The following is a 19,581-nucleotide window of genomic DNA, read 5'->3' on the forward strand; positions in this document are numbered from 1 at the left end:
ATACACCTAACATTGAAAATATTCAAAAATTTTATTAAGTTCAATACACATTGACATTTACTGAACAAAACTTAACATTTAATGAGATGATTGAGGCTGGATATTTTTAGATAATTGTTCAAAATTTTTTTGAAAATTTCTGACACCAGTTCTCAATATGGAATGAAGATGCTCATCTGTTATTCTGTTTCTTTTTAAAAAATTTGGCATTTTCTTTTATTAGTGGAAAATCTTCAGATGGGGGGGAGCCTTGTAGAATTCAAAGTAGTTTAATTTCGCAGTCCATATACTTATTCTTGAACCATGTTTCAGCTTGAAGATCAATAATTTCATGTTGGGATTGTAGTTTTCGGCCATAGAAGTAAATGGATTCTCAAAGTAGCATATGTCTTATACCCTTGTAGTTTTAAATCAAGAGCATTTAAATGACTAGAAAGGTCTGTAAGAATTGCTTGAAAAGGAAAAAGCTACTTTTTCCTTCGTCCTCCTTCCATATAATTGCAATTTCAAAACCTGAATTACACCTCTCCCGGATGCAGCCGTCCCTGAAGAAAACCCCAGGTAAGAGTATTCTTCTGTGTTAAAATAAAATATATAATATACTTAAAATTTAATATTCCTTTAAAATTTCCAAAAAAAAAAAGCCTATACTACTCTTTTCAAAAAACCCACAAAGTATATTTTAAATCCATAATGAGATCGCAGATCCTCTACAAGGAAAAATTACAATAAATTATTAGCATTTGTCCGTCCAACTGTCTAATAAAGTTTCGAAACTTTAGGACCTCCACATATTTTTTTACTCTATTTCGTATAATATGGTGAGGCTGCAATTAGAATATTATGTTCAGGCCTGGAGGTCAACTTGAAGAAAAACAGAACTTCTAGAAAGGGTTCGGAGAAAGGAAACTAGATAGGTGAGGGGGTACTAATCGATGTCCATATGAAGAACAGTTTAAAAGTGCAGCCTACAAACCTTGGCAACTAGACATTTTTTTTGGGGGTGGGGAAGGCCTGATAGAGGTGTATAAGGCCCTGAAGAGTAAAATGAAATCAGTAAAATGAACGAGGGAGATATATTTTCTCTGGAAAAAAAGAGAGAACTAGGGGTCACAAACAAAATTTTGTGAAGTAAAAGAATGCTGGATCTTATGAAGTTTAGCTTCAGGCAGCATGTTTTGGATCACTGGAATGCAATGCCTGCAAAAGTGATCAAGATGGATAATCTGATAAAGCTCAAAGTGGAATTGATCAGGCACATTTGGCAAAGCGGGAAAGGTATGATGATGGATTTTTTTCCTTGGCATATGCAGAAAAATCTCACTTCCTTGCCTCGCTCGGCCATTATAATACTAAATGCAACCTTGAACAGGGATATTTGATAGCAGATAGTTGGATGCTATGATGATGATTATTCAAAAAAGCTATTTGCACGGTTACAATCTCAAAATAAGTCTGAAGTGTTAATTGCACTTGTAGGAATGCTTCGACAGATATTACATTTCAGAATACCAAAGTAAATTGCAGAGTTTGATGAGTCTCTTGCAGTCAAATTGCTACTGGCTTAAGATGACAGATCATATCTTTTACCCATTTCCTTTTATAGTTCTACAATTTCAGTGTTGCATTATTCCTTTTGGAACTGCTAATTTCATCTGTCTGCTTGTTATATTCTGACAATTGTGCATTTCATACTGTGATCTCTCCTTCTTAGGGAAAACTGGGCATGCTACTTTCATGTCCTCTTCTAGATAATGTTATCTCATTGTACCACAATATAATTAAATATCCATTTCATCATTATATATCTGAATCTACTCAGACTTGACTGGTTTAGGAGATTTGCTAAAATCTGTGTCAGAATCTATGATTTCAAGCCATCTTGATCTAAATTATTTGTAGTGCTACAGCAGCCTATGAAGATTTTAGTTCAGTAGAAATGATCCTATGTCAAGAAGGAACTGAAACTTCCATTTGTATTGTTTTTGATTTTGCTTTTCAATAATAAGGCATAAAACTGAAAGATATGCTGCTGATATCTGTTTCCATGATTCAGAATGTGTCACATATTTTTCTACCTTATATTTTTGAATCTTTTTCTATAGTGTCCGCATGTCACATGATCTTAAGAAAGTAACATTTTTCCACTTGCAATCAGGACAAAATGGTGATGCAGAAGTGATGGGATACCCATGGCAAGTATTCTGAAAGTGTCAAAATGCTGACACTCACACACCCAATCTCTGATAAAATCTGCTTTTGATATCAGCAGCATGACAGGAGCACTAAACGTGAGTGATCAAGAAGGACTGAGTTCCACCTTGCCATAATTCATTTATGGCATGAATAATTGAGTAATCTTTCATTTCCTCTCCTCACCGGGAACAGTCAGCAAATCTCATTATGTAACAGAATGGGACTAATCCCACCTTTAGATGTATTTATAAAATTATGTGGAGTTACTGATACAATTTAAATTTAAATAATTATGGAGCTTATCACGTATATCTGCAGTTTTGTGTTTTTTCTGTAGAAGTGTATGTTGATGGGCTGATATTTACATGTTGTGCAGGAAACACCTGGAATAACTCAATGCTTCATTCCCTTCTACTTCTGACTAAGCCTTTAGTCAGAAGTAGAAGTCTTTTAGATATTTCTCGAGTTTCAAAAGAAACCAAACCTAGACCTCTCCAAAATAGTAACAGATGGCAATGTACTATGCCAGCTAAGCTACTATGGAGGACTAAAGGCTACCAAAACATCACTGTTATTAATATTTTTCATTTATTATGTTAGATGGTCTCAGAAAACGTACAGCAACCATGCCATGTAATATGAGTAGATATCATACTTGACAAAGGTGAATGAGTGAATGATTTGTCTTTTAGACATACTGACTTTGTTAGATAAAAAATGACTGAGTATATAGGGCACAGCCAGATGGTTAAAAGTGCTAAAACATAGAAAGCAAGCATTTAAAAAAATCCAGACATTTGATAATCATATGTGTCAAGGTTAAAATGATGTCACAGTGAACGGACATAGGACATCAGCCCTCAGCAGAAACGAGTGTCACATGACTGTGTCCTATGTGGAGCTGAGCAAGAACATCATCTGAAAGATGAAGTTGTTCTTCTAGAAGTACACTGCCAATGTTCAATTACAGACTTAATCTTGCATAACTTGTTTGCAGTTTTTTGTAACCAGTTTTTTTTTGTATTACTTGCTGTAACCTGTAAAGGGGGACTAACAGGCAAGAATTATAAAGGGTCCTTGATGATTTGGCTGCAGTGTCTGCCAAATCATTTTTCAAGATCCCAATGTGGCTGGGGTGAATTCAGAAGTGAATTTTATTATTTTTATTATTATATTTTTATTTGACTAAGTTTATAAACATAAACTGTGCATATACATATGTTTGGAAGGAACTAAGAAACTCAATTGTTTACAGATACAATACTTATAATTCTAAGGAAGGATTATAGAAATCTGAAATTAATTACACATTCACTGATTATGTAAGTAGATGACTTATGGAGGCAGCATCAGGAGCATCAGTACAACTCTGCCATAAACGTTGTTGTTGCTATGGAGGCTTAATGGCACATAAGCTGCTATGGCTATAATGTGCCTATTCACTTATTATTTTAAGAGATGAGGAATTTCCATAAAATCAAAAGAAAATCTGAAATCAGAAATTATTAAAAAGTCCAGTTTGCTTAAGGAAATCAAAAAATTCAGAAATATTTGCCTTATCACCAATGAGATTTTCAAGAGTTATTGGTTTACGAAGATTTATCAGTGAGATCGAGGATGAAGCTCTGTGTTGTTTACAGTAGGGGCAGCCAATGAGAATATGTCTAACAGTCAAATTGTTAGAGCAATGTGTACACTGTGGTGGATTGCCTCCTGTGAGTAAATAAAGATGTGTCAGATGAGTATGACCTATTCTTGCCCTTGAAAGGACTACTTCTTCTCGTCTTGATGTAGACACTGGAGCGCCAAATTTTCGGATCTTGTTTAAACTGAAAGAGTTTATTATTAGTCTGAGAGTGCTGTCCATTGTGATAGGCAAGCAGCATGAACGGTTAGTGCATAATCTGATGCTGGAACGGGGATATTGGTTAAATCTAAGGTAGTTGGATTTTTTGCAGCTTTATCGGCCAGTTCATCGCCTAAAATACCGGAATGGGCTGGAATCCAACAAAAAGTGACCAGTTGGTGGCGTTTTTTGATTTGTAATAACAAGCTTCTGATTTCATCTAGAATAGGGTGAACTTTATCTGCTGAATTACATATTGACGTGATTGAGCTGAGGGAATCAGTATAAATAACAGATTTTAAAGAACAGTCAGAATAGAGATTTTCTAAAGCTAGTTTTATTGCATATAATTCAGCAGAAAAGATAATAAATTCTGATGGAAGGGATACTGATACAACTGTATTTGGAAACACTGCAGCTGCTCCAACATGTGAATTAGATTTAGAGCCATCTGTATAAATTTGGTAGAAATTAATATATCTTTCAATGTGAACATCATGAATTTGTTTGACATTTGTTGCTTGCAAAATATTCTTTCTCCATTGGCAGAGGTAAGTGTCACATGTTGGAAGAGGAGGAGGAGCCCATGGTGGTTGAGTAAAGGTTGGTATCTGCTGTACGGAAAGGATGGAAATATTCCAAACCTGTGCCAGTTCAAGAAGGCGAAGACCAGCTGGTTTGACTATGCTGGGTTTGTTTCTGTATAGGTTTTCTAATGGTGGGTTTAAAAGGTATGACTGAACGGGATGAGAGGCACAACTTTGTATCTTGACAGCATATTTCAGTAGCAATGTTTTCCTGCGTAAAGTTAATGGGGGCTCATTAGCATCAATGTAGAGACTATGTGCTGGCGACGTTCTGAATGCACCAATTGCAATTCTCAAAGCACTGTGTTGAATAGGATCAAGCCAGCGTAATGCACTCTTTCTGGCAGAACCATAATCGAGACGGGTTCTGATTAATGCCTTGTACAACCGAAGCAGGGAGATACGATCTGGACCCCACGTTTGGGCGGATAAAGCTCTGAGTATTTTTAACTTTTTCAGACAGGAAGTCTGTACATTTTTAATATGATGGTGTGGCAGACCAAGGGTACCAGCAAAAAAATAAAAATAAATAAATAAAATAAAAAATAAATAATAATAAAAATAAATAAATAAAATAAAAAATAAATAATAATAAAAATAAATAAATAAAATAATAATAATAAAAAAAGTGTGGAGCGGGGAGAGAGAGAGAGAAGTCGAGTTCCTGAGACTTATCAGGAGGATATGTGCAAAAACAATGCATTAAAGTTACAAGATGATTATTAGAAGTATTTTAACAACTTAACAGTAAAAGTTTAAACAGAGGAATAAATATAAATTTAACAGAAATTAGGAAACAAACTTGATACTCAAATAGCAAGGTATTGTACATAAAATCATAGTTTCAGAATATAACTACAGTTAAACAAATGCCATACCTAAAACAGAGATATTAATAATTTTCTAAGATGAGATGATTTTTAACAGATTAAAATAGATTCAGTAAGCAAGTGCAGTAGATTAAATTAGTGAGAGAATAGAAGGTAACTCATTTTAAGGCACAATTTGGCCATAGTAGCCCTTGGGCCATTAAACCCCATTCCAACAACAACAACTCATTTTAAGAAGCTATAAATTGCAAAGTTTAATTTTGAATAGTGTGGAAAAAGCATTTCTTGACCTGGGGATATGCTTGTAATTGAAAATTACAAGCATATCCCCAATATGCTTGTAATTGAAAATTACAAGCATATCCCCATAAAATACAAAAATCATTGTATAAAAGACAGAAGAAAAGTATGTGCTTTCAAAGGCCAAAAAAAAAAAAAAAAGAGTCAGAATTCAAAGAATCATGTCCAGTAAGAAGAAAACTGGGAAAAAAAAGGTTACTACAGAACCATTTCAGAAAATGTTTTGAGATAGTTAGTCTGAGAAAAGATAGGGGGGGGGGGGGTAAAGAGTGAGGGACCAGTGAGATTGCCATTTTTGAAGGAGAAACTGGTAGAAGTGATGTTTTTCAGCTTTTGTAAAGAAGAAAGTGTCAATTTTTAAGTCATCAAAATTTAAAGAAATCTTTTTCCTAACATAATTGAAAAAAAATTGATTTGTCTCATATTTCTTGAGATGATATCAATCAATTTTAACAGAAGATTTGGGAATGTGATGAGTTTCTGCAGCAAAGTTCTTACCTTGCATTCTCACTGATAGTCACTGAGAGCAGCAATCTCTCTGTGACCATCAGATCTTGTGTAGTGCTCACATGTGAGCACTGCACAAAAGTCTTCATCAATGTACTGCTGTTGTTCCATACTTTGTTGCTTACATCATTCCTATGACCTGGAAACAAAGGCCCAGTCCTCTTAATGGAAAACTTCACCTTGACAAAGAACCTCAAAAAAGCAACAATAGAAGTCACCAGTAATGAAAAAAATAAATAAAAGCAATGATGAAAGTAACAAGTAATGAAGAAAGTCACCAGTAATCACGGAAGCACCTTTTTGCTTCCATCAATCACCATATATAAAAATAATAAAATACCCTTAGATACTAAAAAATTGTTTCAAATGAAAATTGTAATTTCTATGTCTTCAAAAAGGCCTATGGGGCTGGGTAATTCCATATTGAAACAATCACACTCAAACACCAGCCAAGCGGCCAAAATTCCACTATAAAATAAAACAAGATATAAAATAAAACAAAATCTTTGGTAGACTAAAAATGCCAGAAAGTACCTGAAGAGCTAGGGTTGACATGGTTCTACATACATTTAGAATTACGAGAAGAAAGATAAGCTGAAGAGATTGAAGTTTGGATTGTACTGTGAGGAGCCAAGCTCGATGGAACCAGCTCCAGCAGCATAAGTAACTATTGGAAGGAAGCTAGCATGATAAAAAGTTTTTAACATTTTATTATTTAAACCCCACTCAACTTTAGAGATTCTAGCTATTTGAAAAGAAAATTTTCTAACTTTGTCAGAGAGAGAGAGAAAAACAAGAAATCTGGGGAAGAAAAGTAAAACTTATAAAATCCAAGGAATTTATAAGTTGTGACCAAAGGAATGGAACAGCCATTAAGTTTTACAAGAGGAGAGCAAGTAAGAGAAAGGGAACCTTTCAAGGAAGTGTTAAAATGTTTAATTTATTCAAAACAGATCAATTTTGAAGTTTGCGAAGAATATTGTTAGCATGATTTTCCAAGGAAAGCCCAGAGTTCCCAAAAAAGAGCAAAAGAAAATCATTGGCACATACCAAAGATAAATAATTTGGAAATTGTTTGATTAGTTAATCATTAAGGATGATATTCTAAAACAGGGATCCAAGAACGGACCTGTGAGGAGACAAAAACAGATTGTTGAGAAGTGACATTAAATTCTGATTCAGAAAGGAAGCGTAGCCTCTGCTGTACTTGGGAGAGGATTAAACATCAACTTGACAAAGACCAATGTAGTGATATCTTTGTACTAGTGTAGTTGCTGGGTTGTGTTCCTTGTGTTAAGTGACTGACCTCTTAGGGTAGTAACAAAGACAGTCCTGTACGTTTAATTTCTTTTAGCAATTTTTAAATCTTAAAAACTCATCTAGTCTCTTCACGGTCAAATTTTTAGTCAGAAAAGCTTTAACTTTTCTGACTGTTGCTTCTGGGTTGTTTCAACCAGTAGATCTCTGAACTGCAGCCTCTATGCTCTTTTGAATAAGAAATGGAGACAAAAATTTGACACAAAGAAGATCTTAATTTTTATTATTTTTGTTTTCTTCTTCTTCACATTGCGAAAAAATATCGACCACTGATAATCGTTCTCTATTAGATTCAAGGACTTCTGTGATATCCAATCATTTCAATCATGGCTTCTTTAGTGCAGCTTTGTGGCCTTAGCTTTTTCCACACTGCATTCATTGTTGAGTTCTTAACTTTACCCCATGCGAATTCAATATATTTAACAGCATGAAGAATGTTATAATTTCACCAATAATCTCAAATTGAAAGACTACCTATTCCATCAGTAGCTTCTACCAATTATAAAAGAGAACGTTTTAGGTAATAAAGTTTAAAGGCAGCAAAAAACACCTTGATCCATCAGCTGAATTAACAAACTTGTATTTGCTGGAAGAAATGTAATTTTCACATTTGGGTGCAGATCAGACAAATGTGCAGGATGACTGGGAGCACTGTCAAGAATAAGCAAGATTTTGAATGCAATGTGTTCTTCTTCAGGCAATATCTATTTGTTTCGATACAAAATCAATTTAAAAACCAATCCTCAAAAGATTTTAGCTGTCATCCAGGCTTTTTGCTTGATTTCCAATGAACTGGTAAGGAGCTTTTGATATTCCTTTTAAAGCACGAGGATTTTCTGACATATAAATTAGAAGCTGTTTATACTTAAAGTCGCCCTCTGCATTTCCGCATAACAAAAGTGTTAACCTATCTTTTGCAGTTTTGAAACATGGGGTAATTTTCTCTTCTTTTGAAATTAATGTTCGGCTTGGCATACGCTTCCAAAATAAGCCGGTCTCACCAGAATTAAACACGTGACTTACTAGATAGCCCTCAGTCGCAATAATATCCTTTAAAGTTTTCAGATACAAAGAAGCAGTTTCTGTATTTGCACTGGCTGCTTTGCCCATTAATTTTAGATTGTGAAGACTTAAGTTTTTTAAACCAACCCTTATCCTGAAAGAGGCCTCTGAGGTCGGGAAAACTCATGTCTAAAAATATATATAAATTCATACACCGACCATTGAATAAAATTTAATATGACTACAATCTTTACACAAAAATATTTACAATAAACTATTACGGAATGCTAAAAACTGTAATAAAAGATCGTTTACAATAAAATTTGCTAAAATATAAAACATTAAAAGCGCTAAAAACCTGAAGCTTTCGGGAGCGTCAGCTCCCTTCTTCAACAGTGATATGACTTCCTGCAAATATTTTTTGCAGGAAGTTTATTGTAAATATTTTTGTGTAAAGATTGTAGTCATATTAAATTTTATTCAATGGTTGGTGTATGAATTTATATATATTTTTAGACAAAACCAACCCTTACTGGCCTGAACTGGATGGACCGGCTTCTTCTTGTTTGTTGTTGTTTCGGTTTTTAGGAGCATTAGCAACTAAGGCCATATTGCTCCGGGAATATGCAGTGGTCATTCCCTGACCTTTCCGCATCCTCTGCATTTGGTGGTGATGGGCTCGAACCCCGGTCTAATCAAGAAGCGTGTGCTACGCACTGTTGCTCCTTCCCTTCCCACCTGGCTACGGAGGCGCCAGCTTCTTCTTGTAAGCAATTAAAAATTTGGAGAGCTTCAGCACGAATAATATCTGAACTAAGAGGAATTCTTTTTTGATTAAGATCTTCTATCTAGAAAAAAAGTAATTTTTCAGTTTTCTATATTAATGGATCTCTCACTTTTGTAGTGTTTTTTTGTAGCCAATTATGTGGAACAGACAACTGAAATTTTTAATTTTCTCAGCATTTTCCCTAATTCATAAAATGCTATATTTATTTATGTTGTATTTCTTGGCCAATGTCACAACCTTTTCGCCATTTTCTAACTCCTTAACGATTTTTAATTTTTCCTCTAAATTTAAAATTTTTTTGTTATAGCTTTCTTCATTTTAGGTATTAATTAAACACGCACTTCATATAGACAACAAATATTAAATCGGCAAAAGCAATGCTTAGAGATTAAAACACTTTACATTGCGCAAACCATAAAAAGATTCTGTCTGTTTGAACAGTTAATGTAGGATGACAGATGAAGGGGGTCCCAAATGACGAAGTTGTTTCAAAAATAACCGGACAAACACACCATCGTTCATTGCTAAGTTTGGTTATAAGAATCAGTTTTGAATGCCTTTGTGATATTTTTCTAAAGCACATTTCTGGAGGTCACAACCATAAAACAACCTGCACTTTTCAGTTTATTGGGGCTTTTCCGTTAGTGCATCTAATTATAAACTGGTAGTAAACTCAATCTTATTGCATTTGCAATAAACTGACAGCTGGAATTTTGTGGGATTCTACGTTATTATGGTGAAATGTTATTTCTCTTTCAATGAAATCTTCAATCATTTAAAAAACATAAATAAATTTTCAAAATCTGCTCTTCATTCTAATTTTTCAAGCTTCGTAAACAAAAATCGTGCAGACAGTGAAACTTGCCATGCAATCTAAAATTTTGGTAGTAAATACCTGACTGTGCAATAAAAAACTATGAAAATCAAGAGGGTTGACCGAACATAGTTTCATCCGTATAAATGTCATTCAAGTTTACACTGCATTATACTGTTGTATCCATTTGAGGAAATTAAAAATTTTGACCATTTGTGGCATACCTGCTTGGTGGTCAGCAATACTGAAAGAAGTGTTTGTCGTGGGAAATGAGGTAAACATAGCTTGTCAGTACTATTGCATTTGGGGCAATCAGGGAATACATGTTGGACAGTTGTTGTTATTTGGTTTTTAGGAGCATTAGCAACTAAGGCCATATTGCTCCGAGGGTATGTGGTGGTCATTCCCTGACCTTTCCGCATCCTCCGTAATTGGTGGTCACGGGCTTGAACCCCGGTCTAATCAGGAAGCGTGTGCTACGCACTGCCGCTCCTGCCCACCTGGCTACGGAGGCGCCTGTTGGACAGTGAACTGGGTTTTGCAGTTTGTGCACTGTAAGCATATAAAGATGTGTTAGGCTTGTGTAGCCTATTCATAGTCGGGCTAGTCCGACTATGATTCCCCCAGGGGCTCAAATCTGGTGAGTATGGGCTTGGCACACCCAGGGTCCTGAGCTGGATATCATCATTCTTCTCTTTCCTGGTGATTCCCTTCTACTTTTGTCTCTCTCTTTCTCTCAGGTTAACTAGGGAATTTTTTTTTTTGGCTGGTGCAGCATAAGCCTCAGGCTTCCTTGCACCACATAGCTAATAATAATAATAATAATAATAATAATGAATAGTCATGTACACTGGATTTCCATGGTTTGAGATTTTTCTTTATATAGTGAAGTAGTAGTCAAAGTCAAGTAGCTTGTTACCAACTTGACTTTGCCAGATGTATTGCCATTATTCAAGACATTGCTTCTTTAAATAAATTTGTAATCTGAGATCGGTATATCAAAGGACTGATCAATAGAATCTGTAGCAATTTAGGCAGCTATGTCAGCATGCTAATTTCCAGCAATTCCAACATTACCAGGAATCCAACAAAAGAGAACTTGATTATTCTTATTTAACTTGGTCATGGTATTCAAAATCTGTATGAGTAAGGGGTTATCATGTTTTTATTATTCTGCATAGCACTAATGGAATCTGTATAAATAACTCTGTGCAATATGTTTATCGAGAATGCGAAATTTAAGGCTATGTGGACAGCACAGAGCCCTGCAGTATAGCCGCTACCGCAACATGAGTATCAGTTTTAGATTTGTCCATATAGGCTGGCGTGTACTATGCATAGTGGGTTCTCAAGTCAGGGAGAATTTGCAGTATGTTTTGTTGGGATAAGAGGTATGTTTTGCCCATGCTATGAACAAAAGGTTGCACATCAATATATGATATCTCCAAGATGGAAGGCAATAGGCTGTATCTTACCAAGTAAATTCTAAGTGGGAAGCATTCAAGAACTAATCGTGGAAGTTACTAGGCTTTTCATACCAACTAAGAAATACTGTTTAGGGTTCAGGCCTAAATGGAAGTCAGACGAACTAATGAGACGCGTGGCAGAGAAGAAAAATTCATGGGATGCATATAAATTATTAGGTGAAAGAGAAGCCTATGGCAGATTACGAGAAATCTTTGGCAAAGGATGCTAAGAAAAACAGCAAGGACTTCTGTCATATTGGTCAACTTAACGTTGATGGTTCGACTGTTGATGATCCTGTTCAAATAGTTGATAATCTGAAAATGAGTATTTTGCATCTACGTTCACACATCAGGAGTTATTAAGGGAGGAAAATGCCAGAGGTTTATCAAACTGTAACAGGATGCTTAATGATTTTGTAATAACTGAGAGCAAAGTGGAGGAGAAATTGTTGGAGTTAAACATAAGAAAGGCACCGAACAAACATTTAGCCATAATTATGAGAGCATCCTTGGACTCAGGGGAAGTCCATACGGACTGGAGATGTGTTAATGTATCCCCAATTCACAAAGGGGGAATCTAAGGGTGACAGGAGTAATTACAGACCAGGTAGTTTAACTTCTGTGCTGGGGAAAACAATGGAGTCACTGGTTAAAAAGTTGAAATGCAGGTTCATCTAGAGAAGGCTGCAGTAATAATTCAGACACTGCATGGGTTTGTTAAGTGAAAGTCGTCTGTATGACAAATTTGATTGGATACTATGATGTGATTACAAATGAACTGGATGTAAAAAATAATTTTAATATAATATACTTGGATTTCAGGAAAGCTTTTGACACTCTTGAACATGGAAAACGACTACAAACTGGAGCAGTATGGTATTAAGGATAGGTTGCTACAATGGATAAAATGGTGGTTGAGTGGCTGAAGACAGAGAATGGTAATTAATGGATGCTGCTCATTGTGGACTAATGCTATTAGAGGATTCCTCCAAGGTTCGGTGTTGGGCCGGTTTTCTACATTTATCAATGATACTGATGAAGGTATATATCAGGCTTAGTTTTGAAGTTTGCAGATGATATACAATGGTTGGCAGGGTTGATAATGACAGTGTTGTTAATGGCAGTGTGCTACTGTAACAGGATCTAGAAAATTTGGGCAGATTGGCTGAGAAGTGGCTACTGAAGTTTAACATTGAAAAATGCAAAGTACGAAGTAACCCCACATTAACATATCAACCATGTGGTACTACACTCAGTGGTAGAGAATAAAAAGGACCTGGGGTAATTGTGAAGTAAGATATGAAATTTTCGGAGCAATGCAGACAGGCTGCCAGAGTAGGTCATGATTACTGTCAATGATATACAGGAATTCTGCTAGCAGGGAAAAGGAGGTGATTATCCCTATATATAAGGCAATGGTCAGGCCACGCCTTGAGTACTGCATACAGGTCTTGAGGCCTCATTTTAAAAAGGATGTAGAGCTGCTTGAGCGTTTACAGAGAAGGGCAACAAGATTGGGGAGGGGAACGAAGGAGTCCTTTTAAGGCTTAAGTTCTGTAAATTGCAGCGACTGGAGACTAGGTATCTGTGATGTGATCTGATTGAGGTGTATAGAGCCCTGAATGGGTTGAGCACACTGAATTCTGATGGGATTCTTCCACTTGCTCAGGTTACGAACCTCAGGGGACATAAATTCAAATTGAGGAAAGACAGTTGTAGAAAAGATGTGTGGAAACTTGCGTTTAGCCAGCAGGTGGTTAATACTAATAGAGGATGTGATGCAAGAAAGTAAGCACATGAGCTTATGCAGCATTAGCAAAAAAAAAACACAATTTCACACACCCATTCCATCTAAAGCTTTGTCCAGTTCCTAGTTGAATTTATTTAAGATATCAAATTTCACAATGACAGATTGAAGTTTGTTCCAGCAATTAACCACATGCTGGCTAAAGGCAAATTTCTGCACATCTATTCTACAACTGTCTTTCCTCAAATTGAATTTATGCTCCCTCAGGTTCATAATCTAAGCAGGCGGAAGAATCCCATCAGAATTCAGTGTGCTCAACCCATTCAAGGCATTATACACCTCAATCAGATCACCTTGCAGGTGTCTAGTCTCCAGCCACTGCAATTTGCAGAATTTAAGCCTTTCTTGGTAAGAGGATCCCTTCATTCCCCTCACCAATTTTGTTGCCCTTCTCTGTACACACTCAAGCAAATCTACATCCTTCCTAAAACGAGGCCTTCACACTTGTATGCAGTACTCAAGGCGTGGCCTGACCATTGCCTTATACAGAGGAACAATCACTTCCTTTTCCCTGCTAGCATAATTCCTCTATATCATTGACAAAACCCCATGACCTACTCTGCCAGCCTGTCTGCATTGCTCAGAAAACTTCATATCTGACTGCACAATCACTCCCAGGTCTTTTTCATTTTCTGCCACCCTAAGTTCCATACCACACAGTTGGTACATTCCTCTGGGGTTATTTCTACCCATAGGGAGTATCTTGCATTTGTCTATGTAAAACTTCAGTTGCCACTTCTCAGCCCATATGCCCAAATTTTCTTGTTCTTGTTGCAGTAGCACACTGCCATTACTGTCATTAACAATGCTGTATCATTCGCAAACTTCAGCACTAAGCCTGATATATACTTTCATCAATATCATTGATAAATAAACAAAACAACAGTGGGCCCAACACCGAACCCTGTTCGATTCCACTAATAACATTAGCCTACGAAGAGCAGTGTCCAGCGAATAGCATTCTGCCATCTGTCACTCAACCAACATTTCATCCGTTGTAGCAACTTACTCTTAATACCATACTGCTCCAATTTGTACAGTAATCTTCCATGTGCAACAATGTCAAAAGCTTTCCTGAAATTCAAGTATATGATATCAAAATTATTTTTTGCATCCAGTTCCTCTGTAAGCACATCATAGTATCCAATCAAATTTGTCAGAAAAAACTTTCCCTTAACAAACACATACTGTCTCTGAATTAATGCTGCAGTCTTGTCTAGGCGATCCTGCAATGCATCGTTAACATTAGTGACTCCATTATTTTACCGTAAACAGAAGTTTAACCGGTCTGTAATTACTTGTCTCACCCTTGTTTGTTATTTGGTTTTTAGGAGCATTAGCAACTAAGGCCATATTACTCCGGGGATACGTGGTGATCATTCACTGACCTTTCCGCATCCTCCGTATTTGGTGGGAACGGGCTCGAACCCCGGTCTAATCAAGAAGCGTGTGCTACGCACTGCTGCTCCTACCCACATGGCTACGGAGGTGCCGTCTCACCCTTAGATCCCCCTTTGTGAATTGGGGATACATTAGCACATCTCCAGTCCATACGGACTTCCCGTGACTCCAAGGATGCTCTCATAATTATGGCTAAGGCTTTGTTTAGTTCCTTAGCCACCTTGGTATGTTCCTCTGGGGTTATTTCTACCCATATGGAGTACCTTGCATTCGTCAATGTAAAACTTCAGTTGCCACTTCTCAGCCCATCTGCCCAAATTTTCTTTATCTTGTTGCAGTAGTACACTGCCATTACTGTCATTAACAATTCTGGTCATTGAGAATGTCACAGACATTCTCTCAGATATGCCAGACAAGCTGTACTGGCTACCTGGGAGTCTAAAATGCTGATGAAGTGATATTCGAGTCAAGTAGACCTAATTTCGGTGAAATCCGGACGGTCTGTGAAAGCCAAATCTTGTGCTTGCACCTTCACGATGTTGGGACTGTTAGTAATCCTGGGTATAACCTTCATGCACATGCACACTGTGGGTGACCATCCAGGTATGAACCAATATAAGCAGGGGTCGAGGTGTGTCACCCACACCACATGGAGCAATGCTGCCCCTCTGTGTTACCAGGCAAAAACTAGGTGGTAGATGACTCTCTTCAACCGGTGCAATACCACCACTTTGCTTATTGGAGGCTTGAAGTGGTGGAATCCATGTTTAGTCTCCAGAGCTAAGTTCCGGTCAACCCTTCCCCACCTCTTCCATCATGCAGTATGACTGATGACTTTTGAGGTTAGAATGAACACCATGGTGAGATCCAATCTTCCTTACATTTCGAGGGTTCAGCTCGAAAACAGTATTCACAGGCCGGCCACTAGTTAGTACACCGGACTGAACCTATTAGTAACTCTTTAGCAGGCTTCCGGATAAGCTAGGGTATAATCTTGGTACTTCTATTCTACCAGAATAGAAGTACCAGCCTACTGGAGTAGTCTGAGTAGTGTGTATGCAGGGGGGGGGGGGGGTGTTGTGGAGGCCACATTATGTCAAGGATCTGGGTATATTCCTACCATGTGTACATCATATCCAAAAATTACATTACTTCATACAGCATGTCCCCCACACCTTTTCTTACTATCGAATACACCATGAATTGTCAAACTAATAGGATAAGCTTATCTGTGAAAAGATCTAAACCTCTCAAACACTTCCTAGTTCATTTCACAAATATACGTGGTCTCAATTCTAATCTCAACGACGTCTATTTCCACTTGAAGTCTGCCAAACCTCGTACTTTTTCTGACAGAATCTCAGTTATCGGTTGATTCGACTACTGCTCATCTCAGTAGCCCAAATTATTCGCTGTATGATTCCTTTCGCCTCAAAGGTGGTACTTGTGCATATGTCCATTCCAATATTCCCTGTCACAGATTTGGTAACTTGGAATCTCCTTGTTTCGATCTTCTCTGGCTTAAAATCTTTCTACCTCATTGTGTCAAATTCATCTGTTGTATCCACCGTTCTCCCAACTCCACTAATCAATTGGAGCTCTTTGACTTCCTCTCTTTGCAACTTGACTTTCTCCAGTCCACCTTTCCTAACAGTGAGGTAATTTTCCTTGGTGATTTTAATGTTCACAACTCCAGCTGGCTTCCATTTTCTAGTCACACCGACCCAGCTGGTCGAAATGCTGGGGCTTTTGCAATTACTAATGACCTTGCACAGATTGTTCATTTACCTACAAGAATACCGGACAATCCTAACCATGCAGCCAACAAGCTTGATCTTTTTCTCACAAACAACCCTTCTAAGTACACGGTCGAAGTGAGTGGTCCTTTAGGCACATCAGATCAAAACTTGGTGATTGTCTCTTCTCCAATGCAGCTTTTATCTCTCATGGCTATTCTCAAACTTGTATTGTTTCGCATTACAAGAATGCAAAATGGGATGACCTGTGAGATTTCTTTTCTTTGGTCTTCAAAACTTCTGATGTCAACATTTGCTCAGATCGTGTCAGTGAACTTATTTTTGTAGGAATGGAATCCTTTATTCCACACTCCACTTTAAAATCTCGTCCTTTATCTAAACCTTGGTTTTCCAATAAATGTGCTAAGGCTGTTCAAGAGAAGAACATTTCATATTGCAATTAGCTTGTTTCCAAATCTTCAGATTCATTTCCTGCCTACACCAAAGCTTGCAACAATTGTAAAGCAGTTAATAAACAGTCCAAACTAAATTTTGAACAAGCTAAGAGTAGAAAACTTGCTTCTTGCCTTAATGGTAGCCGAGCATTCTGGTCTCTTGCCAAAGCTATTTGGCCGCAACTTTTACCCATCTCTGATACCACCTCTGTCAAAACTAGATGGATTTGTTATCACTTCAGCCAAGGATAAAGCTGACCTGCTGGCATCCCATTTTTCTTCCAACTCCTGTATCAATGATCTTGGTATAACACCTCCCACCATTCCCAACAAGCTCCATTCAATGCCTCCTGTGGTCTTCCGTTAAAAGGATGTCAGAAGGATTTTGACGAATATTGATGCTAAGAAAGCTCCAGGTCCTGATGGTATTTCTCCACTTGTTCTAAAAACCTGTGCTCCTGAACTTACTGCTGTTTTTTGCCGTCTTTTTTCACTTTCTTATTCCAAAGTGTTTTTCCTTCTTCTTGGAAATTTGCTCATATCCAGCCAGTTCCTAAAAAGGAAGAAAAGTCCCTCCCATCCAATTATCGTCCCACTGCAATTACTTCTACTCTTTCTAAAGTAATGGAGAAATTAATTAACCACCAACTCTTAAACTACCTAGAAACCTTCTGTCTGATCAAACTTGTTCTTAAGTTCCAGTACATACTGCTTTTTCTCTTCTGTTATCTCAAAGACCTTTGTATTATTTACTCGAGTTAGTTTTTTCCTTTCCTTTCCTACATCTATATCAAATGTACATCTTACAATTCTGTGATCACTTCCAACATTTACCTTATTCAGGACAGTAACATCATTCACAATATATCTTCTGTTAGTGAGGATGAAGTCGATTTCATTAGTAGTTAATCCATTTGGACTCTTCCATGTCCACTTTCTGTTCACCCTTTTCTTGAAAAAAGTGTTCATTACTGACAGTCCTTGAGATTCTGCAAATTCCACAAGTCTTTCACCTCTTTCATTTCTTTCACCAATTCCAAAATTTCCTATAGTTCCCCTTTCTGCACTGTTTTGTCTTTTTCCAGCCTTAGCATTGAAGTCCTCCATAATAATAGTGTAGTGGGTTTTCTGCTCATCTAGAAGACTCTCAATTTCGGTGTACATTTCTTCAACCTCTTCATCATCATGGCTCGATGTTGGTGCATAAATCATTATAATCTTTAGCTTGTACCTCTTAGAAATCTTGAGTATTAGTCTTGACACCCTTGGTGATGTACTTTTGAATTCCAAAATGTTGTTTTTAAAATCTTTATGGACCAGAAACCCAACTCCACCTTCACTCCTTTCATTGTTTCCATTGGTGTACAGCAGATTTCCACTTGATAAACTTATAAGTGATTCCTTTCTTCTTCTTGTTTCAGCCAAACCGATGATATTCCAATTCACATTTTCTAATTCCTTTTCCAGCTCTAATATCCTGTCTACACCGATGAGTGATCTTACATGACAACAGGCCAAGTTCAGTTTCCGTGCATGGCAGCCTGGTGTTACCCAGAGATTCTTAGCACCCTCTGCTTCCACTCTGATCCTCTCTCTGCCGTAAAAGGGAGAGTGAAAGCTGCTGGGGACTGAGGGCCATTTGTTTTGTGTGCTGTCATATGCTGGAGGGTTTGGCCTTTTCCTCTTCACGCTTGAAGAGAACCACACACTACACGTTTGTTGCCACCTGAGTTACGTAACAGGGCTTACCATCGAGAAGGTGTGCATGAGTGGATTTTTAGGGAGGCAGGCCAACCGGACTTCTCCTAAATCTTCTGTAATAGAAAGATATTGGATCCATCAGTGTTTTAGGCTGAGTGTCTGATAACACACAGGATACCTGTTCCCCTCTAAGCCCCTTAGAGGGGAACAGGTATTAGGGAACCCTAATCCAAATATATGATATCAAAGTTATTCTTTGCATCCAGTTCCTTTGTGACTACATCATAGTGTCCAATCAAATTAGTCAGACTTCCCCTTAACAAACCCATGCTGTGTCCGTGCTATAACTGAAGTCTTGTCTAGATGATCTTGTAATGCTTCTTTAACCAGTGCCTCCATTAATTTCCTTGGAACAGAAGTTAAACTAACAGGTCTGTAATTACCTGTTACAAGGGAGACACAGGTCTGTGTCTCCCTTTGATCCTCCTTTGTGGATTGGGGTCACATTTGCACATCTCCAGTCCATGGGTACCTCTCCTGAGCCCAGCGAAGCTCTCAAAATTATGGCTAGGGGTTTGCTTACTTCCTTTGCCGCCTTGTTTAATATGCCTTTCTTGTGTTTATCTTCAACAATTTCTCCTCCACTTTACTCTCTGTTATTACAAGATTATCTAGCTTATTGCCAGAGTTGAATACACCTCTGGCATTCCCCTTGCTGAATAACTCCTCATGTGTGAATGTCGATGCAAAATATTCATTTAATTTGTTAGCTACCTGAGCAGGATCATCAACAGTTGAACCATCGATATCAAGTGGACCAATCTGATTC

At 37.4% G+C, this 19,581-nt stretch overlaps 1 protein-coding gene across 7 annotated transcripts in view; it reads right to left on the minus strand.

Moving 5' to 3' along the window:
* Positions 1-19,581, minus strand: part of ash1 (histone-lysine N-methyltransferase ash1) — a 1,128,611-nt gene that overhangs the window by 29,430 nt on the left and 1,079,600 nt on the right. The gene's annotated exons all lie outside the window — the stretch shown is intronic.

The sequence above is a fragment of the Mastigoproctus giganteus genome, chromosome 8 (assembly GCF_048544385.1).
Source record: "Mastigoproctus giganteus isolate SK-2022 chromosome 8, ASM4854438v1, whole genome shotgun sequence".
Classification (NCBI taxonomy): domain Eukaryota; kingdom Metazoa; phylum Arthropoda; class Arachnida; order Uropygi; family Thelyphonidae; genus Mastigoproctus; species Mastigoproctus giganteus.